Raw genomic sequence first — 25,157 nt, 5'->3', positions numbered from 1 at the left:
TTTATGAACCAGGAATTACTTCTCTAAGAGAGATATAGCTAGGATGATCAACCACTCTTTATTAACTGAGATAATTATTATAGTTGCTATCTTTATGACCCTATTATCAAACATTCTCTGTGGAGTTAACATTTGACTTGCTAGAGGGTAAAAGGAAGGAAGAAAGAGAAGGAGGGAGGGGGTATAAGTAAACTGATTAAAAACAAAAATTCTCTATAAGAAAAATTCTGACTTACACTCCTTTGTCCGTGGAATTCTTCAGGCAAGAGTACTGTAGTGGGTAGCCATTCCCTTCTCCAGGGGATCTTCCCAACCCAGGGATCAAACCTGGGTCTCCTGCATTGCAGGCAGATTCTGAGCTACCAGGGAGGCCCTGAAAAGAAAGGAAGAAAGAGAAGAAGGGAGGGTGTATACATGATTTGATTCAAAATAAAAATTTTCTATAAGAAAATTTGGACATACATGGTACCTTGCCCTGGTATCTTAATCTATGGGGTCTTTCATTTCACTAAAGTTGGAAGAGTAGCTTTAAAATTATTTTTCTTGTTCACATATATATTCATCACTATCCACCCCCCAACATATACATACATGCATATATACTCAATCCCTTTTTAGAAATAATATTTTAATTTAAAATATGACCATAAGCCCTATCATAACCTCATAATTGCAATATTATTGTATTATAAAAAATGATCATTATATTTCAATGCCATATGTAAATTTCCATGAAGAACCTTTCCCTCAGAAAAATGTATTTCATTATTAGGGCTCATGACATTTATAGAATTGTTACTGACAAATCATTAAAGAATTACACAAGAGTGAAGATCATCCTTTAGGGGAAAGTTTTTCTTTAATTGAGAAGTAATAATTTGGTACTCTAAAGAAGAAAGCTTACAGTAGGTGGGGCAGTGGGTAAAGAATCCTCTTGCCAACACAGAAGACACAAGCGACTTGGTTTCGATTCCTGGGTCAGGAAGGTCCTCTGGGGTAGGAAACAGCAGCCCACTCCAGGATTCTTGCCTGGAAAATTCCATAGGTGGAGAAGTCTGGTGAGGTATGGTCCACGGGGGAACAAAGAGTCGGACACGACCGAGCGCGAATAAGAAAAGACCGGCAGATTCTTCTCTTCTGATGGTTAAGTTCTCCTGTCAGAAACCTTTCTCATGTTTCAGAACACTTAGTTTTTATACTGGATTTTAACGGGCCCATTTCAAACTGTACAGAAATATTTTCTCAAAAACCATGGAAACAAGCAAATAGAAACAAATATTCACTAAAATGTCATTTTTGCCTTATTGCAGCTAGACAAGTTCTATTTTAATGCTCTATTCAATTTTTTTTGTGGATAAATATGTATTTTAGTTTAACTGATACCAAAATAAAGCACACACATGCTTTTAAAAGTTAAAATTTCCAGTGTGAGAACACAGAGCTTTTCTGTCCATATTTTCTGCTTCATTTAAAAATCTTATAGCTCCCCCCTCCTTTTTGAGAAATTTACTTCACGTTGTTGTTTTTCACTGAAGTATAGTTGATTTACAATGTTGTTCATTTCATGCTTTTGAACTGTGGTGTTGGAGAAGACTCTTGTGAGTCCCTTTGACAGCAAGAATATCAAACCAGTCAATCCTGAAGGAAATCGGTCCTGAATCTTCATTGGAAGGACTGATGCTGAAGCTGAAGCTCCAATACTTTGACCACCTGATGCAAAGAACTGACTCACTGGAAAAGACCTCGATGCTGGGAAAGGTTGAAGGCAGGAGGAGAAGGGGACGACAGAGGATGAGATAGTTGGATGGCATCATCAGCTTGATGGACATGAGTTTGAGCAAGCTCCGGAAGTTGGCGATGGAGAGGGAAGCCTGGCGTGCTGCAGTTCATGGAGTCACAGAGTCGGACACAACCGAGCAACTGAACTGATAGTTGATTTACAATGTTGCATTCATTTCAGTGTACAGCAAAGTGATGCAGATACATATATATGTGTGTGTGTGTGTATCTATTCTTTTTCAGATTCTTTTCCCTACAGGTTATTACAAAATATTCAATACAGTTCCTTGTGCTATTCAGTAGGTTCCCATTGTTTATCTATTTTATATATTATGGTGGGTATATGTTAATCACAAGCTTCTAATTTATCCCTTCCCCCTTTCCCCTTTGGTAACCATTAACTTATTTTCTATGTCTGTGGGTCTACTTCTGTTTTATATAAAGCTCATTTATATCATTTTTTAGGTTCCACATATAAGCAGTATCATATTATATTTGTGTTTCTCTGTGTGGCTTAGTTCTCTTAGTGTGATAATCTTTAGATCCATCCATGTTGCTGCAGATGGCATTATTTCATTCTTTTTAGGGCTGCATAGTATTCCATTTTATATATATATATATATATATGATGTAGTATATATACCACATCTTCTTTTTCCATTCATTTGACTATGGACATTTAGGTTGATTCCATGTCTTGGTTATTGTATATCGTGATTTTCAAAAATACACACTTTCTTTGACAAGCATATTTTCTGACTGGATATGTAGCCAAAGTTACCATTAAATTCAAAGGGAAAAGGGGGAGGAGATCTCTTGTGAATCTGAAAATAGTCACCTCACTTGAAAACCTACTCTCATTGGAGTTTATACTTGTAACAAACATGAGAAAGGAAGATTATGTTACATCCCCATCTTGTGGCTATAATATGTACCATGAGGAATAATGAGCTAAAATTCATGTGGGAGATATATAGTTTTTCCATTGAGTTCACCTAAAAATGCATCATCTAAATCATCCCCTATCACCAGACCCGTCATCAAGCATACCCTGCACCACATACTCACACACACACACACACACACACACACACACACACACACACACACAGAGTCTTATTCCTCATTATCTCACCTATTTATCACTTTCCCAGTTTTCAGTTGGCTAATATTTATACTTCAAGCAGATTTCAATTTGGAAGATAAGATTCAAAAACTAACATTAAGTAAATCCTCTTCTCCACAGATTTTCCTCCCCTTTTTCCCTCATCTCCTCCACCCCCAAATTTCCCCAAATTTGTTTTTGAAAGCTTAGGACTTAACCAGTTGAGTTGTGGAGTATTTGAAACTTTCACCTTCTCAAAAGCTGAATCTCTGACTTAATGTGAAATTTCTACATATGGAATCATGCACAGGATAACATAAATTTAAATCCTCAGTTCTTCAGCATTGATTGACTACTGTGCAAATCAGGAACGCTTGTGCAAACTTTGTCATCTCTGAGCCTCACACCATCACCAGTGTGGGGATGGAAACCCCAGAGGGTCAGGCATCATCAGGCAGACAAGTCATAAAGGCTGTAGTCTACCAAGCTAATTGATCAATATACTGAATAAAAACAAACACAGTATAGACAGTGTTTGTTTGAGAGAGATGTCAGAGATTTTGAGATGCATATTACTCATGATACCGAAGAATGTACAGATTATTGTGTTTAGAATCAGTTATAGCACCTTTTGAGATCAGCAAGAGCAGAGAGATCTATAGCTAATAAAACCATCATTTTAAATCAACATGAACGATATGCCTTGGGTTGTGTGGAAGTAGGGAGGGTCAGTGGTAGGCAAGATAATAATCAAAACAGTTTTGGATTTAAAAAAGAAAAAGGTAATTGTTGTTTTGTCAAAGTAGAGACCATAAAGCTTGAATGGAAACTTTCTGGATGACAGCTGTGAATATCTAGGAAAGAGAAAAGATGCTGAGATGTTCCTGTTTATCAAATTAAGCCAAGGATTAAAACTAAGATGAAATACTTGTCTAAGCATGGAAGACCCTCTGCTTACTTTAGGTTTCCTATTTAAAACTTTCATTAGATTGGCTAGATATTAGAAAACTGGGTTGGTGCCAGGTACAAAAAGTGCTATTGGACAATAAAAATGATCTCTTATTCATATTTCCAAGCTGCACAAGATATAATTTAATGTTTACATGGCTTCCTCTGTGTTTTGACATGTTATTATTTTAAGTCTTAAAACTCATCTACAGCAATGTTTTTGTTGGATGGACCTCCTTAAGACCAAAGCTGCTATAAAAAGTTATTTCGAGAAATATTTTCTATTTCATTTTCTCACAATGAAGATTATAAGTACTTTGTATAAACAAATAAAGGCTTTCCAGGTGGCACCAATGGTAAAGAACCCGCCTGCCAATGCACGAGACATAAGAGACAAGAGCTCGTCTCTTATGGGTTGGGAAGATCCCCTGGAGGAGAGCATGGCAACCCACTCCAGTATTCTTGCCTGGAGAGTCCCCTAGACAGAGGAGCCTGGCGGACTACAGTCCATAGGGCTGCAAAGAGTTGGACACGACTGATGCGACTTAGCATGCACACACGCATAAACAAATAAATGCAAACACTGATAAGGAGGAAAGTGAATTTCCTCTTTATATAGGGTAAAGATGAGACGTGAAATGAGGCTCAGAGCTTGGTCATTAAAACACTCAGGAGTTTCACAATGTATGACTGCCGCTGCTGCTGCTAAGTCACTTCAGTCGTGTCCGACTCTGTGCGACCCCAGAGATGCCAGTCCACCAGGCTCCCCCGTCCCTGGGATTCTCCAGGCAAGAACACTGGAGTGGGTTGCCATTTCCTTCTCCAATGCATGAGAGTGAATAGTGAAAGTGAAGTCGCTCAGTCGAGTCCGACTCTTCGCGACCCCATGGACTGCAGCCTACCAGGCTCCTCCGTCCATGGGATTTTCCAGGCAAGAGTACTGGAGTGGGATGCCATTGCCTTCTCCCACAGCCTTCATCAAAAAGCCTGCGTAGAAATATTCACAAGGCCTGCCACTAGGGGGCAGAAAAGACTACTTATGTGGTTGAGTCAGATATGGGATTGATAAATAATGTTTTGCAGATCTGATGAGGAAGCAAAAAAAAATATATGAAAACAAAGCAAAAGAGCTTGTCAATTTATTAAAATAAGAAAGAAACAAAGGACAGCTTTGCTGTATATGTTTACTCAATTCAATTAAAAACATTGACAGTTATGGATTTTATGTGCATTTATAAGAGCAAAACACAGTAGTGAAATAGTACCTAAGGGTGGAGATCCCAGGACAGTCCAGGGGACTGGCTCTAGGACTCTTGAGGATACCAAAATTCTGTATGCTCAAGTCCCTTATATATAATGTGGTTGTTGTTCAGTTGCTAAGTCGGTCGTGTCTGACTCTTTATAATCGCATGGACTGTAGCCCGCCAGGCTTTTTCATCCATGTGATTCTCCAAGCAAGAATACTGGAGTGGGTTTCTATTTCCTTCTCCAGGGGATCTTCCTTACCCAGGGATCGAACCTGCATCCCCTGCATCGGCAGGTGGATTCTTTACCACACAGCCACCTGGGAAGTCCATGAAATTACATGCTTACAGCAAAAAAGTATTCTTTGTTTATCTGAAATCCAATTTTAACTGGAAATTCTGTATTTTTACTTGATATATCTGGTGACCCTGTGAGTTCAGGATGCCTGGAGATATTTAAATAATAAGGTTCTTGAGTCAGTTGAAATGTATGGGTTGGATATTCGAGAGGAAAGATTTAAAGACCAAGGCAAGGCAGTCACAGTGAATTTTAAAATTTTGCCAGAGAATCATTCCACAAAGTAGGCATCACCATCCCATTTCAAACTATTTGTGACCTAAGAATTAGTGTTCCTTAGGAGATATAATTGTGAATATCTGCTTGAGGTGAAGGGGTCCTTTTGATTCCCTCATAGCACTGAGTGTCATTCTTTAGCTGTCTTCTCCTGTGCGTGCGTGCTAAGTCACTGTAGCTGTGTCTGACTCTGTGCAACCCTATAGCCTGTAGCCCACCAGGCCCCTCTGTCCATGGGATTCTCCAGGCAAGAATACTGGAGTGGGTTGCCATGCCCTCCTCCAGGGGATCTTCCCGACTCAGGGATCAAAGCCGAGTCTCTTATGTCTCCTGCATTGGCAGGCAGGTTCTTTACCACTACCACCACCTGGGGAGCCCAACCGTCTTCTCATTATCAGTCAACTTGACCAAAACGTAGCCCATATCCAGAAGCGAAGACTGACATCATATTCTTTTTGTCAGTGACCTTCTGAAATCATTGGACCAAGATAGAAAAGTAGCTGATTGATGATAGAGTTTTCCCTGCTGCTGCTGCTACGTCACTTAACAGCATAAAATTTAGCTAGAATGTAATTCTTAACTACCATAGGCAACAGAATTTACTAGATATAGTTGACTCTTGAACAACATGGGTTTGAATGGCACAGGTCCACATATACACAGGTAGTTTTCATTACATATAGTGCCTGTATTTTAATTTTACAGAGTTTTAAATTAACTAAGTGTAAGAAAAAGTTTATGTTTGATTAGTGATCATAATATGTTGAATCAAAAGAACTGGGGCTTGAGTCCCGATTCTTTTTTTAAAAAATAATTTCATTTGCTTATTTATTCATGGCTGTGGCTGGGTCTTTGTTGCTGCACAGGTTTTTTCTACTTATGGCAAGTGGGGGCTACTCTTTGTTGAAGTGAGTGGGCTTCTCATCACGTGGGCTTCTTTCATTGCAGAGTGCAGGCTCCATGTGTGCAAGCTTCAGTACTTGTGACTTGTGGGTTCAGTAGTTGTGGCATACGGGCTCAGTAGTCCCGCAGCATGTGGGATCTTCCCAGGCCAGGGATCAAACCCGTGTCCCTTGCATTGGCAGGCGGATTCTTACCCACTGAGCCACAAGGAAAGTCTTTGAGTCCTGAGTCTATCCAAACTGTTTCAGCTTTCTGCCTTTGGGTGAATCATTTATCAATTCCTTGGTTTTTGAGGCAGAGAAGGCAGTACCTGGATTTTGAACTGCACGGGAAGTCGGCACCTCTAACCTCCAAGTTTTTCAAGGGTCACCTGTATAAGTAAACCTTTTTGAGAAGCAGATATCTTTAGCACCCCCAAATAATTGATACATCTGTGAAAGTAAAAGTCGCTTAGTCCTGTTGGACTCTTTGCGACCCCATGGACTACACAGTCTGTGGAATTCTCCAGGCCAGAATACTGGAGTGGATAGCCTTTCCCTTCTCCAGGTGTTCTTCCAACCCAGGGATCGAACCCAGGTCTCCCGCATTGCAGACAGATTCTTTAACAGCTGAGCCACAGGGAAGCCCAAGAATACTGGAGTGGGTAGCCTATCCCTTCTCCGGTGGATCTTCTCGACCCAGGAATCGAACCAGGGTCTCTTGCATTGCAGGCAGATTCTTTACCAACTGAGCGATCATCTGTAGACAATTATAATTTAAAGATATCCTATTACTTGATTATAGAACCGTTCAGAATAGTTAATGATTTTATCCTAATGTTACTGAAAGCAATGATCATGGCAGTTTTTCAGAGTAGCAGGATATTTGGGTCAGGGGGAAATGTATCAAGATCACAGTTGTATTTTCTGGTTGGCCAGGATTCCTTCTACCTTGCTGCTGCTGCCTTCAGGGTGAAGGCAGGGTCTAGAACAGTGTGTGGTTACCTCAGCAACCCCAACCCCAGCAGAGGTGCTTGGAATGCTCTATGTGAGTCTCATGTTCATTGATTTTGGGATAACTGCCCACCCCTGCCAATACAGAACGTTCAGCCTTTGCAAATTCCCTCCCGATTATTTCTAGGCATTGCTAGAGTGCCTTGTGTGTGCTCACCAACAAGCTCTGTTCACTGCCTTCCTGTGGCTCTGGTTTTGTTTTCTAGCCCTCTGCTCCTCCTGGCCATGTGGAAGGAGAAAGGCTGTGTACTGACCTCGCAGGAATTCTTCCTACGCATCCACAGCCTCCCTCCAGGTCCTGCTGCCTCAGGTAGCAGAGGGCCATCAGGTCATCTGAAACCCACCAGGTTCTCTGGGCAAGTGGGGAAACACACTCTCTCCATCCTTAGTATGCTTCTTTGTCTTCATGCCAAAGCAGTATTGGCTTGTACCAAAGACTTACAGAGATTTTAGTAAAATAGCTCTTATCCCTTCCATCAAATTTATCACCTGCTGCTGCTGCTGCTGCTAAGTCGCTTCAGTCATATCTGACTCTGTGCAACCCCATAGGCGGCAGCCCACCAGGCTCTGCCGTCCCTGGGATTCTCCAGGCAAGAATACTGGAGTGGGTTGCCATTTCCTTCTCCAGTGCATGAAAGGGAAAAGTGAAAGTGAAGTCGCTCAGTCGTGTCCGACTCTTAGCGACCCCATGGACTGTAGCCTACCAGGCTCCTCCATCCATGGGATTTTCCAGGCAAGAGTACTGGAGTGGCTGCCTTCTCCGAGTTTATCACCAGTGGATGGTAAACATTCTGTGCGAAGAGGTAACAGTGACACCTGCTGGTAAAAGGAAACATTTTCAGCTACACCTTTTTTTTTTTAGAGTTTATGAAACTTTGTAGTCTGGCCAAGATAACCCTGATAACTCAGCCTGTAAAGAATCTGCCTGCGATACAGGAGACACAGGAGATGCCAGTTCGATCCCTGTGTTGGGAAGATCCCCTGGAGAAGGAAATGGCAACCCACTCCAGTATTCTTGCCTGGGAAATCCCATGGGCAGAGAAGCCATGGCAGGCTACAGTCCATGGGGTCGCAAACATTCAGACACAACTGAGCACATGGCACACAACACACACACACAACAAGACACACACACAAGACAACACTGAACCTCAACAAACAGGTCTGATATCTGATTGGCCAGAAATATTTTCTTTTTAAAGTGCTGTTCTGTGTATTTTTAATGATGAGTATATGATGTTTACTATTTAAGTAACTATTGGAGATTCTAACCTAAATGGGTGAGCAGGTCAGGGAATAGTCTAGAAGACCTTGCAATTCTAGGATATTTTAAACATTTAAATATATTAATTTACCAGCTGTTTTGGAACTCTGTGCAGCAAGTTTCCACCTCCAGTTCTACAAAGACATGAACTATACAAATGGACAACAAACTTGTATCCCACCCACCCATGGTGATATGAAATCGTAATTAGATACATGACTGCAAGCGCTGTAGAACCTAGGTTTGAATCCCAGATCTGCCACTAACAGGTATAACCTTAGGCAAGTAAATGAATTTCTCTGTGGCTCAGTTTTCTGAACTATAAAGTGGGAATAAAGGTAACAAAAACTACCTCATGGGAGGTAGTCCTGAGCTAGTATGTACAAGTATGAGCAAATATGGTCCCTGGAATATAGTAAGCACTCTGAGTTTTAAGGATTATTATGCAATTTAAATAGTGTTATTAAAGGCTTCATATTAGTCCTGAATGATAATCTGGAGAAGAGTTGGGAGTGAGTGAAAGAAATAAAACAAAGAGCTTCAGATACGTCAGATATTTTATCAAAATCAACATGAAGGCAAAATGAATCTGTCAGATAATCCTAAAATTTACAAACCTTCTTAAAAATTTAAAGCAAGAAATTTTTTACTGTTACAAAAGTTTTGCAAATTGTTTTATTTTCACTAGCCATTGAACATACTGGGGAAAAAAAAGTCGAGACAAAATAGAAAATCACCTTTGCATTAAGATAGAGTTCTCTTTCTTTTAAAATTCCAAGTGAATAGTCTCATCAGTTAAAAATTGCTTTATGTTTTATGTATTCATGGATATTAAATCCTAAATTAAATATAAGCAGATCCCTAAGACTAGCATATTATTAATACATGGCATTATTTGAGTAGCATTAATTGAAATTTTCCTAAGACAAACAAGCACTACAAGCATGTTTCTTGATCAAGAATATTTTGTCCAGGGACTTCCCTTGTGGTCCAGTGGTTAACACTCCACTCTCCCAGTGCAGTGGGCAATGGATTTGAAATCTGAGCAGGGAACTAGGATCCCACATGCCATGTGGCAAAAAAAAAACAACCCCCAAACGACGATGACCACAACAATAACAGAAAGAGTTGCCCTGTGGTCAATACAGATTCAGCCTATACCTCTATATTGTTTTAAAACAGAGGTTTGCCCACCTTCTAGGGCCAGAACTATTTTGGAGGGACACAGACTCGAAAAAAAAACAAAGCGACATCAACAATTTGGTTGTTCTCCTGCAGTAAAAGTGTGAGTCTTAACCACTGGGCCACCAGGGAAGTCCCTAGAAATAACAAACAATATAAATTATAACTTTCATTGAAGGATTATCTCAAACTGACGGACCATATCAGAGGGCCTACCACCAGCCTGAGTTATGTCTCCTTTACTCAGTCTTGGCCTATTTGAAGGACTGGCCACTCCCTGAGTTGAGCTACTGACCCAGTTAAAGCCAACAGATGAGACTACGACTTTCTGCATCTATCAGGTTTTATTCAGGCTCAGTTATTGATCTACAGATGGACGTGCCGAGAAGTTTCTTAACAGGAGGGTTTTATGGAATCCTAATTATTTCAATAAACAGCTCTTATATACTATACCAGCTCAGTCTAACTTTCACAGTACACTTGTGAAACCTTGGCACTGTGGGCTGAGTTCTTGCTAATTCATAGATGGATCAATACAGACAGTTTTCAAGTGGCCTCTGATATAAAACACATCAGCTCAACTACTTACAGCTGTGGCCCACAAAAGATGTGGGCTAAAACATTGTCTGAACTAGGCAATTTTCTTTTTGTAGAACTGCCCTTGGCCCTAATTCATCTAGATGTGTGAGATAGTACTGTGTTATTACTATCCATTAAAATGCTTTTGAAGTTATAAATATTTACTCACTCATTCCACAATCTTTTATTTGGCCAGCTATAGACTAGATGGAGTTCAAGATGCCAGGGAGAAAGTAATGAACATGACAGAAAAGATCCTTGCTTTTATGGAATTTGTATTCTAATGGAAGAAGACAAATAAGTAGCTAATAGCACAGTTTCATACACAAATCAAATATAGAAAAGAAACAGGGTAATGAGATTTACTGGGCCTGGGTGGAAGGTTAGATAGAGTGGTATGGGAAGACTTCTTGGAGGAGGTAGCATTTGAATCAAAACCAAATGTGTAGTACTTTTCAATCACGGGACGATTGGGGAAAAACACATTTCAGGCTTTGACTATATACCACAGGAAACTCTATTCAATATTCTGTAATAACCTATATTGGAAAAGAATCTGAAAAAGAATGGATATATATGTATAAATATATACATATATCTAAATGACTTTGCTATACATCTGAAACCAGCACAACATCATAAATCAACTATATTTACAATATAAAATAAAAATTTGTAAAAGGTTGAGCAAACATAATGAAAAAGAATAAGGTCAAAATTATCAACATATTTAATAAGGACTGATGCTGAAGCTCCAATACTTTGGCCACCTGATGTAAAGAGCAGACTCATTTGAAAAGACCCTGTTACTGGGAAAGATTGAAGGAGGAGAAGTGGTTGACAGAGGCTGAGATGGTTAGATAACATCACCAGCTCAACGGACAAGAGTTTTTGAGCAAATTCTGGGAGATAGTGAAGGTCAGGGAAGCCTGGCGTGCTGCAGTCCCTGGGGTCTCAAAGAATCAGACCTGACTTAAAGACTGAACAACGAACAACAGAAGATGTATTAAAGTCCTAACCACTGGCTCTTGTGACTATGACCATATTGAGAAATAGGGTTTCTGCAGATTAATTAAGGTGTAAGTATAGCTGAGGTCCTGCTGGACTAGGGTGGCCCCTTATTCCAACAGGACTGGTGTTAGAGAAGAGAAGGGACACAGAATCACATGTACCCAAAGAGTACATGTCACATGAAGACATGGACACACAGCAGGAAGATGGCCAGGTCATGATGGAGACAGTTGCTGCTGCTGCTAAGTCACTTCAGTCATGCCCGACTCTGGGCGACCCCATAGACGCCAGCCCACCAGGATCCCCCATCCCTGGGATTCTCCAGGCAAGAACACCGGAATGGGTTGCCATTGCCTTCTCCAACGCATCAAAGTGAAAAGTGAAAGGGAAGTCACTCAGTCGTGTCGGACTCTTGGCGACTCCATGGACTGCAGCCCACCAGGCTCCTCCATCCATGGGATTCTCTAGGCAAGAGTACTGGAGTGGGGCGCCATTGCCTTCTCCGCATGATGGAGACAGAGACAGGGGCAATGCATCTACAAGCCTAGACGTGCCAGGGACTGCCAGCAACACCAGAAGCCAAGAGAAAGGCATGGGACAGGTTGTCTTCGACTGGCTTCAGTGAAAGTGGACCATGCCAACACCTTCATTTCAGGCTTCTAGGCTCTGAAACTGCAAGAGACTACTTTTCTGTTGTGTTGAGCCACCCTGTTTGGGGGACTTGCTTAAGACAGTCCTTTGTAACTCATACAAGTCCCTCCTGCCTCTCACAGCCTTGCTGCTCCCCTCCAGGGGTACCTGTTGGCAGGCAAAGGAGAAATGAGGTTTGTGGAGAGGAGACCCATGCTTGCAAAGCAGGCTAAGAAAACATGAGCTAAGTAATGCAAATAAGAACTAGTACAGTCTCTGAGATCTTAGATAAGTTGAAAAACTTCTACAATACTCAGTCTCTCCATGTATAAACTAGGGAGAATCATACTATGGGGTCCTCATAAGGGTGTTGTGAGAATAAATGCACATAGTTGACTTAGTTTAGTACTTGAGAAAAGAAAGCGCTTAATAAGATATTTCTTCACATACTGAAAATCTTTAACATGAGTTGAAACTGAAGGAAAAAGTTCTTTATTTCCTGAGTGAATTTATGGCATGCCCACCCTACTTTGATGGGGGGGAAATAACAGCATGATAAAATGTCAACTCTCTTGACCATTAAAAAATACCTCTGCATTTGCAGGTGGGAGAGGACACATTTGTAACAAATCTACCAGGCCAGAAGATGCTACTTGGAAATAACATCCCAAATATCTGAGTTCCATAAATCCTTAATCCTTTCAGTATCTCTACTAACAAACTGAACCTGAGGGGGAAAACAGAGCAGTCAGTTTTTTAAATGTCATATAACAAGCATCAACAATGCCGATACCAAAACACTGGACTGCTTTCGTTCTTTAAGAAGGTGCCTTCTGCTGCCTCTAACTTGTCTGGGTTGGAATTTTTTATTGCTCCTGGCCACACATCACGTTTCCTACAAAGCAAAGGGTCATTGCTGAATCCATTTCATTCTCTTTCAACTATGATTACAAGCTAAGCTTTAAAATGAATAATTAAAAAGTGAAAATAAATTTGGACATATTCTAGGAGACAACTGGAGCAAGCTTGCTCAAGTTCAGTTCAGTTCAGTCGCTCAGTCGTGTCCGACTCTTTGTGACCCCATGGACTGCAGCACATCAGGCTTCCCTGTCCATCACCAACTCCTGGAGTTTACTCAAACTCATGTCCATTGAGTCGGTGATGCTATCCAACCATCTCATCCTCTGTCGTCCCCTTCTCCTCCCACCTTCAATGTTTCCCAGCATCAGGGTCTTTTTAAGAGAACAACTTAAAAGGAGGTTACAGAAATACAGATTCATCTGTGTTTTCCTTAAGCATGTCCACTCTCAGAATTCACAAGAGTTGACTCCAAGGAGAGGGGCAGCATGAACATTTGGAATCTGCAAATGTCCTGTGTATATTACAGGGCAATTGCTGGGTCCTGATGATGCCTCCCTAGGTCAGACCCCATAGCTCAATCCCCACCTACCAGCCCCTCAAATAGTAGCTCTGACTTGTTCAGTGGCCACCATGCATCATACCCCGTACCAGGCATAAGCCTAGTGGAGCCTAGTGAAGAAGACAAACTCTAACCAGTAATTGCATGTGTAGTGATTCTTTAAGACTTCTGGAAAGCACTTGTGTTCAGGTCATCCTTAGATGCTTTAAGGCAGTGGTCCCTAACATTTTTGGCACCAGGGACCAGTTTCCTGGAAGACAATTTTTCCACAAACCAGGGAGGGGGGGATGGTTCCAGGATGATTCAAGTGCATTATACTTATTGGTCATTTTACTTTTCTATAATTATTACATAAGCTCCCCTTCAGATCACCAGGCACTAGATCCTGGAGACTGGGGATCCCTGATTTAAGGGTTTTCCTTAGCCCAAACTTGTTTTCTGGAGAACAAACATCCAAGACTGAGCATCTATAGCATGGCTAAACACTGCAGAGTGTCTGGCTTCTGCCGGCCTCCAGGGGCTCTCTGGCCAAATACTTGGCTGGATCGCAAATGTCCAGTTGCGCCAAGCCTATTAGAAATTCACCCAAGAAAGTGCTCTGCAAACCTCTGGTTTTGAGATCCCCCTGCTTTGATGCCCTGGGGTTCTAAGAGCACTCTGCCAAAGGCAAACACCTCTCAGGGATCTCTTAGCTGTCCAAGGGTGAACATCCGCTAACAAGTGGCTACCCAAACACCAAGTTCATCTGCACAGGCTTTGTGTTCGATGAAGAGCACTGGGAGCCTGATCAAACAGACTACTCACTCACCAGCACTGAAACATTAAATGAAAACCCATGAATAAACTCATAAAAAAAACCACTCAGAGAAATATCCCATTTTTCTGATATCAAGAAGAGATCTGAAAAGTTGCAGCGTTACTATCTCAAGGAAGAAGTGGAAATAGTGACAGACTTTATTTTCTTGGGCTTCAAAATCACTGCAGATGGTTGACTGCGGCCGTGAAATTAAAAGATGCTTGCTCCTTGGAAAGAAAGCTATGACAAACCTAGACAGTATATTAAAAGCAGTCCGTATAGTCAAAGCTATGGTTTTCCTGTAGTCATGTACGGATGTGAGAGTTGGACCATAAAGAAGGCTGAGGACCAAAGAATTGGTGCTTTTGAACTGGAGTACTGGAGAAGACTCTTGAGAGTCCCTTAGACAGCAAGAAAATCAAACCAGTCAATCCTAAAGGAAATCAACTCTGAATATTTATTGGTAGGACTGATGCTGAAGCTGAAGCTCCAATACTTTGGACACCTGATGCAAAGAGCTGACTTATTGGAAATGACCTTGATGCTGGGGAAGATTAAAGGCAAGAGGAGAAGGGGGCAGCAGAGGATGAGATGGTTAGATAGCATCACTGACTCAATGGACGTGAATTTGAGCAAACTCTGGGACATGGTAAAGGCCAGAGGATCCTGGCCTGGCATGCTGCAATCCATGGTGTTGCAAAGAGTTGGACATGACTTAGCAACTGAACCTCAACAACCTCAAGCTCTTACAACACGTGGCCGTGTGAGGAGTCTGCTGAAATGAATACCAGATAGTCATTAGCAGAGGCAGAATTAGGGGCAGGCATGTTAAAATTCTATTATTTTTACATGGAGGTGTCAGAAGTGAAGATTCAAGAACCAGTGAGTTCTATCAGATTTGAAAAAGGGATGTTTGTCATTTTCTTCCACAGAGCAGCCTTCTCACTAAGACCTCTTCGCCCCCCCCCAATTGTACACCCCCTTGATGTGTTCAAATTGCTGTTTATCATTGGACATATACTTTTGACCCTGCGAGAGCCAGAAATGCTATTTGATTCTATTTCATTATGCAGGGAACCAGCATTGTTTCAAAGGAATGAATGCAAAGGTCAGTACTTTAGAGCAAGGGGGCATGATGAAAAAGAGACAGAAAATATACCAGAAAGTATGGTGTCCTTGGCAGAAACAGCCCCATGTGTGGGCAGAGCTATTGGCATCTGCAGGACAAGCTTTGAGATTTCCTGGAAGATGCCTTTTCCCGCAGGCATCCATGTCTCCTGTCCTGAGTGTTCCATGAAGTCCCCCAGAAGGAGCTCTGCAGTTTAAATAGGCTCACAGATTTTGAGAGCTTCGGAGCGGGGAGGGAGGGAGCGCATTAAGAAGGCTTAGTTTTTATGTTTAGGCTATTACTATGGCTTTTCATAAAGCTAAAAATAGGACTCTGAGGGAAAGATACTCACAGAGGATCTTTGAAAGGATTACCATATTGATCTCTTCCGTAACTAATTCTGTGGAACATTCTACGGCTATTGTCTGTACTAAATGTACACAACTCATGCTCAGTTGTGTCCGACTCCTTGGTGACCCATGAACTATAACCCTCCAGACTTCCCTGTGCATGGAATTTTCCAGGCAGGAATACTGGAGTGGGTTGCCATTTCCTACTCCAGTCTGTACTAAATATTTGGTGCCAATAAAAGGAGATGACACGATGTCAAGGTGAAATTTGGGCTCTGAAGTTAGACTTCATGGGTTTCATATTTGGGTTTTTTTTTTTTGTATTTTTTTGGTAGGGGGCTTCCCAGGTAGCTCAGCTGGTAAAGAATCTGCCTGCCATGCAGGAGACCCCGATTTGATTCCTGGGTTGGGAAGTTCCCCTGGAGAAGGGAAAGGCTACCCACTCCAGTATTCTGGCCTGGAGAATTCCATGGACTGTATAGTCTATGGGGTCACAAAGGGTTGACATGACCGAGCGATTTTCACTACACTACCATTTAGAGAATATGACTCAGGTTCCTGACGCTGACGTGCTACTTGGAGTATGCTTTTCTTCCTTCCTCTGGAAAGCCACAGGTTATATATTTAAGTGAGTGAGTTTCCACCTGTGTCTGCACTGCAGCACTTCTGAGCGGGAAAGCCAAGCAATGAGGGCACTTTGCTGCTGTTTTGTTTTTTCTTTTTTTTGAAAGAAAGTTGCTCCTGGTGACTCAGTGGTAAAGAATCCACCTGCCAATGCAGGAGATGCAGGTTCACTCCCTGGGTTGGAAAGATCCCCTGGAGAAGGAAATGGCAACCCACTCCAGTGTTCTTGCCTGAAGAATCCCATGGACAGAGGAGCCAGGTGGGATACAATCCACGGAGTCATAAAGAGTTGGACACGGCTGAGCGGCTAAGCACAGCTTTGTTGGACTTCATATTTTGGGGTCACTTTGTATCTTTTAAATTAAAATATAGTTGATTTACAATGTGGTGTTCAGTTCTGTGGTATAGCAAAGTGATTCAGTTATACATATGCATACATTATTTTTTATACGTTTTCCCATTCTGGTTTATCATAGGATATTGAATATAGTGCCCTGTGCTATACAGTAGGACTTCATTGCTTATCCATTCTATATAACTCTAAACTCTCACTTCATCTGCCCTCCCCGCTTTGCAGTCACAAGTCTGTTCTCTATGTCTGTGAGCCTGTTTTTGTTTCATAGATAGATTGAAAGTGAAAGTGAAGTCGCTCAGTCATGTCCGACTCCTTGCAACCCTATGGACTGTAGCCTGCCAGGCTCCTCCATCCATGGGATTTTCCAGGCAAGAATACTGGAGTGGGTTGTCATTCCCTTCTCCAGGAGATCTTCCCGACCCAGGGATTGAACCCGGGTCTCCCGCATTGTAGGCAGACGCTTTACCGTCTGAGCCACCAGGGAAGTCTTAATTTGTGTCATATTTTATATTCTACATTTATGGTATTTGTCTTTCTCTTTCTGAATTACTTTACTTAGTATGATAATCTCTAGGTCCATCCATGTTGTTCCAAATGGCATTCTTTCTTTCTTTTTATGACTGAGTAATACTCCATTGTATATATGTACAACTTTATCCATTCATCTGTCAATCAACATTTAGTTTGCTTCCATGTCTTGATTATTGTTAAGAATACTGCTAGGCACAGAGGGGTACATGTATCTTTTTGAATTAGAATTCTGTCCAGATGGGTTTCATATTTTGGACCTGCCATTTTCCCATTTTCCTGTGGCTTCATGACATACAGAATTATTCCAGGTCATTGCATTGCATTGCATTGCATCGCGACTGTGCTCCGTTGCTCGGCTGTGTCCTACTCTTCTCAACTTCTTTCCATGGGATTCCCCAGGCAAGAATACTGGAGTGGGTTGCCATTTCTTCCTCCTCTAGGGTATCTTCCGGAGCCAGGGCGAGAACTTGCATCTTCTGCACTGGTAGATGGATTCTTTACCACTGAGCTACCAGGGAAGCCCTGCATTTCATTACCACATAGGTAACGGGAAGATTAATAGAACCAAATTTATAGGGTGAAGTGCTGTTTGTTATTAGCAATGCATAATGTGGAGACCTAAAAGAGATTATTTGTACCATGTACACAATCTTTCTTCCCAACTCTATTGTGAGTTTCTTTCTGATAGACATGACATCTTAGATATTCCACACTGCCTGGCATGGGGTTAGGCACTTGCCAGTGATGCCTGACTGTTCAATAATCCTTAACAATTTCCTTTATGGCATCTTATTCGATGTGCAGTTTTAAAACTTGTTCAGTTTTCCCATGGACCGTGAGGTAGTCAAGGAGATAGTTTCATCTCTAATTTATTATTGAGAAAACTAGCCTCCAGAATTAAATAACTTGTCTAAGCTCATCCAGTTAAAAATATCCAGAGTTAAAGTCTGAATGATGGAGGTTGTTATTTCAAACTCAGTGGCTGTCCTGTCTTGGGCACCAGGATAATTTTTACGGTGCTCCCTGTTAACGTCTGTGGCCGGGTTTGGTTCATGGGTGGGGTCATGGGTGACAGTGAATTTTGGGCACCTGGGGAGGCCTCACAAAGAGGATGTGCAAGACATGAGAGTGCAGTGCCATTCTAGCACATTCTAAATGCAGCCCATGACTGACTCAATGTACATGAGTTTGAGCAGGCTCCATGAGACAGTGAAGGACAGGGAGGCCTGGCGTGCTGCAGTCCATGTGAAGTTGCAAAGAGTTGGACATGACTTAGCGACTGAACACACATATACTCAGCCCTGTCTACCAGACTTCCTCAGCTTCAGGCACGAAGTCCTTGGCACCGGCTCCAGCCGAAGGGAGGAAAGGCAGCAGAGAGAGAGACGGCAGCAAGAGTGGAGGCAAAGTCAATCTGGTCTTTGTTTACCCTGCACACACGTGGGGCTGAGGTCAGCGCTCAAGGGCAGGGAGGGCAAGGAGGGTCCCCTACTGCTCAGACCTCGGAACCCAGCGCCCCGTGCCCGTGAAGGCAGCAGACTCAATCTTCTTCCTTGCTGCTGGAACAGAGGCAGGAGGGTGTGGGTCTGTCTCCTCCATCCTCCACTAAACACACGGAAAAGAATGTGGCTGGAATGCTGCTCCCCAGAGAAACAGCAACATCTGGCCCCGGGGTTATTTTGTTATTTCTGTTGATAGGCAAGTCCATTCTCTGAAATAAGTTAAAGAAGTAAGGAATGGTTGGCAACTTTCCTGCTATGCCTGAGGAGTCTGGGTTATTGGCAATGTCTTTGTCTCCAGTAATTTTATAAGATAAAAGCTTGAACTGTGCATAGAGCCAGCTTAAAAATGTTACTTACAAGCAGCTTGCTATCTCAGTCCTTGAAGAGGGACACTGAGTTATTGTTTCCTCCTCTTGCAGGTGTGTGTGTGTAGGTGTGTGTGTGTGTGTGTGTGTGTGTGTGTGTGTAGATGTATATGTATGTATGTGTGTGTGTGCGTGTATGTGTATGTCTGCGTGCATGTGTGTATGTGTGTACTCAATGCTGCATGGCTTCTTTGGGACAAGTTTGCAAAGTCTTTCTCCACAGTCCCCCTTTTGTCTCTCAAGGCATTATTATCTACATATTATCCCCTTTGTGAATGAAGGCCATCCACTAAAAGCCTCTAATACATCACAGATGTACAAATGCCATGCCCAAAAGACAGCATCATTTGAGAGGCTCTGAGCTGGAATGACCCAGAATAAACCAGAGGTGGGGGCTTCTGCACCTTGAGACTCAGGGAGGTGAGAAGCTTAGGGGCAAGCAGTCATTCAGACATAAAACTCTACCAGGAGCTAAAAAATAATCCAGCACATTCACAGATTATGAAATTAATTTGCGATGTAGAACAGAGCCTCCCAGATGGCGCTACTGGTAAAGAACTCCCCTGCCAGTGCAGGAGATGTGAGAGACTTGAGTTCGATCCCTGGGTCAGGAAGATCCCCTGGAGGAGGGCATGGCAACCCATTCCAGTATTCTTGCCTGAGAAATTCCATGGACAGAGGGGCCTGGGGTGCTACAGTCCATAGAGCCGCAAAGAGGTGGACACGACTGAAGCAACTTAGTATGCACGCAAAGGCACTTCTCTCCCGCTTTTTAAGCAAGGAGGCCCACATTTTCCTTGTATAATTATAATTATATTTTCCTTGAAAATTATAGAGTTGGCCCTGCTCAAGGCCTAATAAGTAAATAGGTCCACAGTGCAAAAGGAGACTGCATTTAGTGTCCACTCCAGGTTATGTTATCAGAAGGGAACACTTCAGGAGCTCAGCTTTTAAAGAACAAGTGAGCAAAATCCCTGGGTACGTGTGTGAGAAAGTCTAGGCCTTCTTGTGCCACGATTGGTCTGCAAGGTGGCCTTTAGGGGGAAAGTCTACATGCATTCACTTCCACCTCACACACTCTCACATCCCCTGCTTTGCACCCATCTGGGCGTCACTGGGCTGTGATCACAAAGACCAAAGAAAATCAGGCTGGAAGGCAGTTATATGAGGGAACAGAAGTGGCAATGTTTATTTTTCAAATAAATGCATGACAACCAAATACGAATGTATTTCTTCAAAGAGTATCCCTTTGAGATTTTGGCAATCTATGGTTTTTCTAGTAATCATGTACAGATGTGAGAGCTGGACCACAAAGTAGACTGAGCACTGAAGAATCGATACTTTGAAACTGTGGTGTTGGAGAAGACTCTTGAGAGTCCCTTGGAGATCAAAGCAGTCAATCCTAAAGGAAATCAGTCCTGAATATTCATTGGAAGAACTGATGCTAAAGCTGAAGCTCCAATATTTTGGCCATCTGATGCAAAGAGCTGATTCATTGGAAAAGACTCTGATGCTGGGAAAGATTGAAGGCAGGAGGAGAAGGGGACGACATAGGATGAGATGGTTGGATGGCATCACCGACTCAATGGACGTGAGTTTGAGCAAACTCCAGGAGATAGTGAAGGACAGGGAACCCTGGCGTGCTGCAAGCCGTGGGGCTGCAAAGAGTTGGACATGACTTAGCAACTTAAAAATTTGCCCTAGTTAAAATAAAACAGAAAGCTCAGATATAAGGACTCAGAGAACATCTAAAACCACAGAATCAGCAATCAATATGTTTTGATGTGGGGAGGAGGGTTAAGGGAGGCTTGCAAAGGCCAGGGATAAACCACCTTTGAAGATGGGGTGAAGGTGAGTGAGTGAGTCACTTTTCCTAGAACTATTGGTGACCCAAATGGAGCTTGAATCGTCTCTTCTGTTATCACTGGACAAGTGTAATGATTTCACAAAAGTCTGGGTACAGTTAAACTTACATTTGTGATTAAAGCAGGAGCTATAATTAAAGAGGATTTAAAAATGTTCAATTTAATGAAATATCAATTTGGTATAATGCTGCTGCTGCTGCTAAGTCGCTTCAGTCGTGTCCGACTCTGTGCGACCCCATAGACGGCAGCCCACCAGGCTCCACCGTCCCTGGGATTCTCCAGGCAAGAATACTGGAGTGTGTTGTCATTTCCTTCTCCAGTGCATGAAAGGGAAAAGTGAAAGTGAAGTCGCTCAGTCGTGTCCGACTCTTAGCGACCCCATGGACTGTAGCCTACCAGGCTCCTCCGTCCATGGGATTTTCCAGACAAGAGTACTGGAGTGGAGTGCCATTGCCTTCTCCGATTTGACAGCTTAGTGATTTTAACTAAAAATCACAAAGAGTGGACTCTTGAGGACTGTCTATGAAAAATGGAAGAAAGGAAGAAATAGCTGCTATAATTAAATTTCTTCTGTTTTCATTTTTCCCTGAAAATGAGCACTAAGACGAGCCACTCTAAGGTTAGACACGATGCTGTCTTTCCATCTCAGTTGCGTTGCTGTGCATTTCAATCTCCTTTTATTCACACCAACTCCTCCACGCACACAGCCTGTCCATCACTGAGATGAACTTGTTTAGCCTATTGTTCATAAAGCTCAGACTAGCTGAAAACTATTTTGGTTTCCTTACTCAAATCAAATTTCAACTTTGATTTTTCAAAGGTTAATAGGTGAGTATAGTGGTCTGTTGTGTCAACAGGGCCCTGGAAAAAAATTAATCATGAAAGCAATACCAAAAGGTCAAAAGGAAGAAGTTGAAAATGCAATAATAAAGAAATTACAGAGCCTGTTATGGTGGGGTTGTTTTGTTTTGTTTTGTTTTGTTTTTAAATTTAGAGGCATTTTAATTCAAACACAGAAGCATGACAGATAAAGTAAGACAGTATTGCTCAATGTGGTTGCTGAAAGTGAAAAGTGACAAAAGACACTGGAAGGGTGGGGAAACAGATTTCAGTAGCTCTTGATAGCCTAGTATTCTCTAAAGAGAGTAATGAAAGAGGAGACATCCTAATGGAAGGTAGGAGAGAAAGGGATCCCTGACAAGGAATGTTTTTTTAAGTGTTAGATGATATGAATGCAATCAGTACTGAGTGTTACAGAAAATGCAAACAACCATTATTTCAGCACTGAAGAATTTAAGTCTCTGAACTTCCATTAGCACGTAGGAGTGATTAATGTTCTGTTCCCATGGTGACTAGGATAAGGTGGGGTACAGAAGTTGAGGGGGATGCTGGAACAAACTTAACCGTCCTGTGCTGTTGTTAGTAATGCCATCGGCATTTGTAAAGTCCCGAGTTGCATTATGGGAACTTCAGCGAAGGAGAGGGTGTGGAGGTATCTTTATATGGTGAATGGCTGTATGTGTGCATGGTGGGGATGGAGGCTGTGCATTCTTTCACGATTTAAAGAGGATAATACTTGTGTGACATGCTGGTTTAGTAGTTTCCCTTCTGCTGGCAAGAGACTGGCACTGACCCCTGAATCTACTCGTCTTTTGTAAAACTAGAAGATAGCATAATGAACCATGGGATTCTGGTCCAACATTCTTTTTTTGTGTGGCTGTGCTAGAGGTGTGTAAGATCTCCGTTCCTCAACCAGGGGTCCAACCTGTACCCTCTGCAGTGGAATAGCGGAATCTTAACCACTGGACTTCCAGGGACGTCTCCCAACATTCTTTTTATAGCTTCAATGTTTCAAAAGAAAAAAAAGAGGAAATAAAATCTTAACCACAAGAGTAAACACCAGAAGTAATTTTTGTTTAATTGCCCAGTTGTGTCCAATTCCTGCAACCCCATAGACTGGGACTTTTCAGGCAAGAATACTGGAGTGGGTGGCCATTTCCTTCTCTAAGGGATCTTCCTGACCCAGGGATCAAACCCCAGGGATCAATCTCCTGCCTGTGTCTCCTGAATTGCAGGTAGATTCTTTACCTCTGAGTCACTAGGGAAGCCCAAACACCAGAAGATGAAACCTAAAAACATAAGCAAAATATATAATAAATATAACTTGATATATAAATAATACGAGAAATATGAGCAACTAATTCTTTAAAGTAAAAACAAGAACAAAACCCACAAAGTTGGTTCTTCTTTTCAAATAATTTTCTGGGATATCTTTTTTGACTTGGTGGAATCTTGCTGAATGATTTGAACTGAACACCTGTCCAACAGAAAAAATAAAGAATGATAAGGTGCTGAGCACATTTGAGATCAGTTGGTAAAGAATCTGCCTGCAACGTGGGAGACCTGCGTTCAGTCCCTGGGATGGGAAGATCCCCTGGAGAAGGGAAGGCTACGCACTCCAGTATTCTGGCCTGGAGAATTCCATGGACCACAGTCCCTGGGGTCGAAAAGAGTTGGACATGACTGAGCGACTTTCACTTCACTTCGCTTATTACACATCACAGCTCAAACACTTCTAATGGCTCCCCATTGCGTATGTAATTCAATGTAACTAAATTTGCATTTGTTACCTATTGCTATATAAATGCCCTCATCTCAGTGGCATTTATTTATTGATTTATAAATAAAAACGTATTTATTATCTTATAGTTTCTGTGAGTCCGGGGTTAGGAGTCCAAGCACAGCTTAGCTGGTCCTCTGCTCAGAGTCTCACCAAGTTGCCATCGAGCTGTGGTCCAGATCTCAGTTCTTGTCAGAGGCTCAGTGTGGAAAGATCCACTTCCACTCTTCCTGGGCTGTTAGCAGAAATGGTTTCCTTGTTGGCTACAAAATCCATGATTCGTGGCAGCTTGCTTCTTCAGAGCCAGCCTTGGAGAAAGGGAATTTAGTCTCTCCCCAACGTGACCCCATTCTACATTTTAGGACTGACCCATCCCCAGAACTTCTCTTCTGGATGTACTTTTTATTTAATATTCCAGCACAACTTGACCTCATGTTATTACCTGAACACTTCCTTCAAATCCTTAGCCTCCGTATTTTTACATAAAATCCTGAAAATACTCCTTAAAACATCTACCTTTGTCTATATTTTTCTTTTTTGGGGCTTGTGGGATCTCAGTTCCCCAGATCAGAGATTGAACCTGGACATGACAGTGAAACTACTGAATCTTAACCGCGAGACCACCAGGGAACCCCCTGGCATCTTGTTGTTGTTGTTCAGTTGCCCAGTCGTGTCTGACTCTTTGCAACCCTGTGGACTGCAACACGCCAGGCCTCCCTGTCACTTATCATCCCCGGGAATTTGCCCAAGTTCATGTTCATTGCATCGCTGATGCCATCCAGCCACCTCATCCTCTGACACCCTCTTCTTCTTCTGCCCTCAATCTTTCCCAGCATCAGGGACTTTTCCAATGAGTTGTCTGTTCACATCAGATGATCAAAATATTATAGCTTCAGCATCAGTCCTTCCAATGAGTATTCAGGGTTGATCTCCCTTAAGATTGACTGGTTTGATCTCCTTGCTCTCCAAGGGACTCTCAGGAGTCTTCTCCAGCACCACAGTTCAAAGGCATCAATTCTTCGACTATCACAACTGCATGTGACCACTGGGAAGACCATGGTCTTGACTGTATGGACCTTTGTCGGCAGAGTAATATCTCTGCTTTTCAACACACTGTTTAGGTTTGTTATCGCTTTTTTGCCAAGAAGCAATTGTCTTATTTCATGCTAACTTCATGGCCGCAGTCACCGTCCACAGTGATTTTGGAGGCCAAGAAGAGGAAATCTGTCACTACTTCCACCTTTTCCCCTTCTATTTGCCCTGCAGTAATGCAGCTGGATGCCATGATCCTAGATTTTTTTTTTAATATTTAGTCTTAAGTCGGCTCTTTCAATCTCCTCCTTTGCCCTCACCAAGAGGCTCTTTAGTTCCTCTTTGCTTTCTGCCCTGACATCTACCTTTGTCTAAATC

This window comes from Giraffa tippelskirchi, chromosome 12 (genome assembly GCF_054371585.1).
Source record: "Giraffa tippelskirchi isolate mGirTip1 chromosome 12, T2T-mGirTip1v1.2.pri, whole genome shotgun sequence".
Lineage (NCBI taxonomy): Eukaryota > Metazoa > Chordata > Mammalia > Artiodactyla > Giraffidae > Giraffa > Giraffa tippelskirchi.
This window is presented reverse-complemented; position numbering follows the sequence as displayed.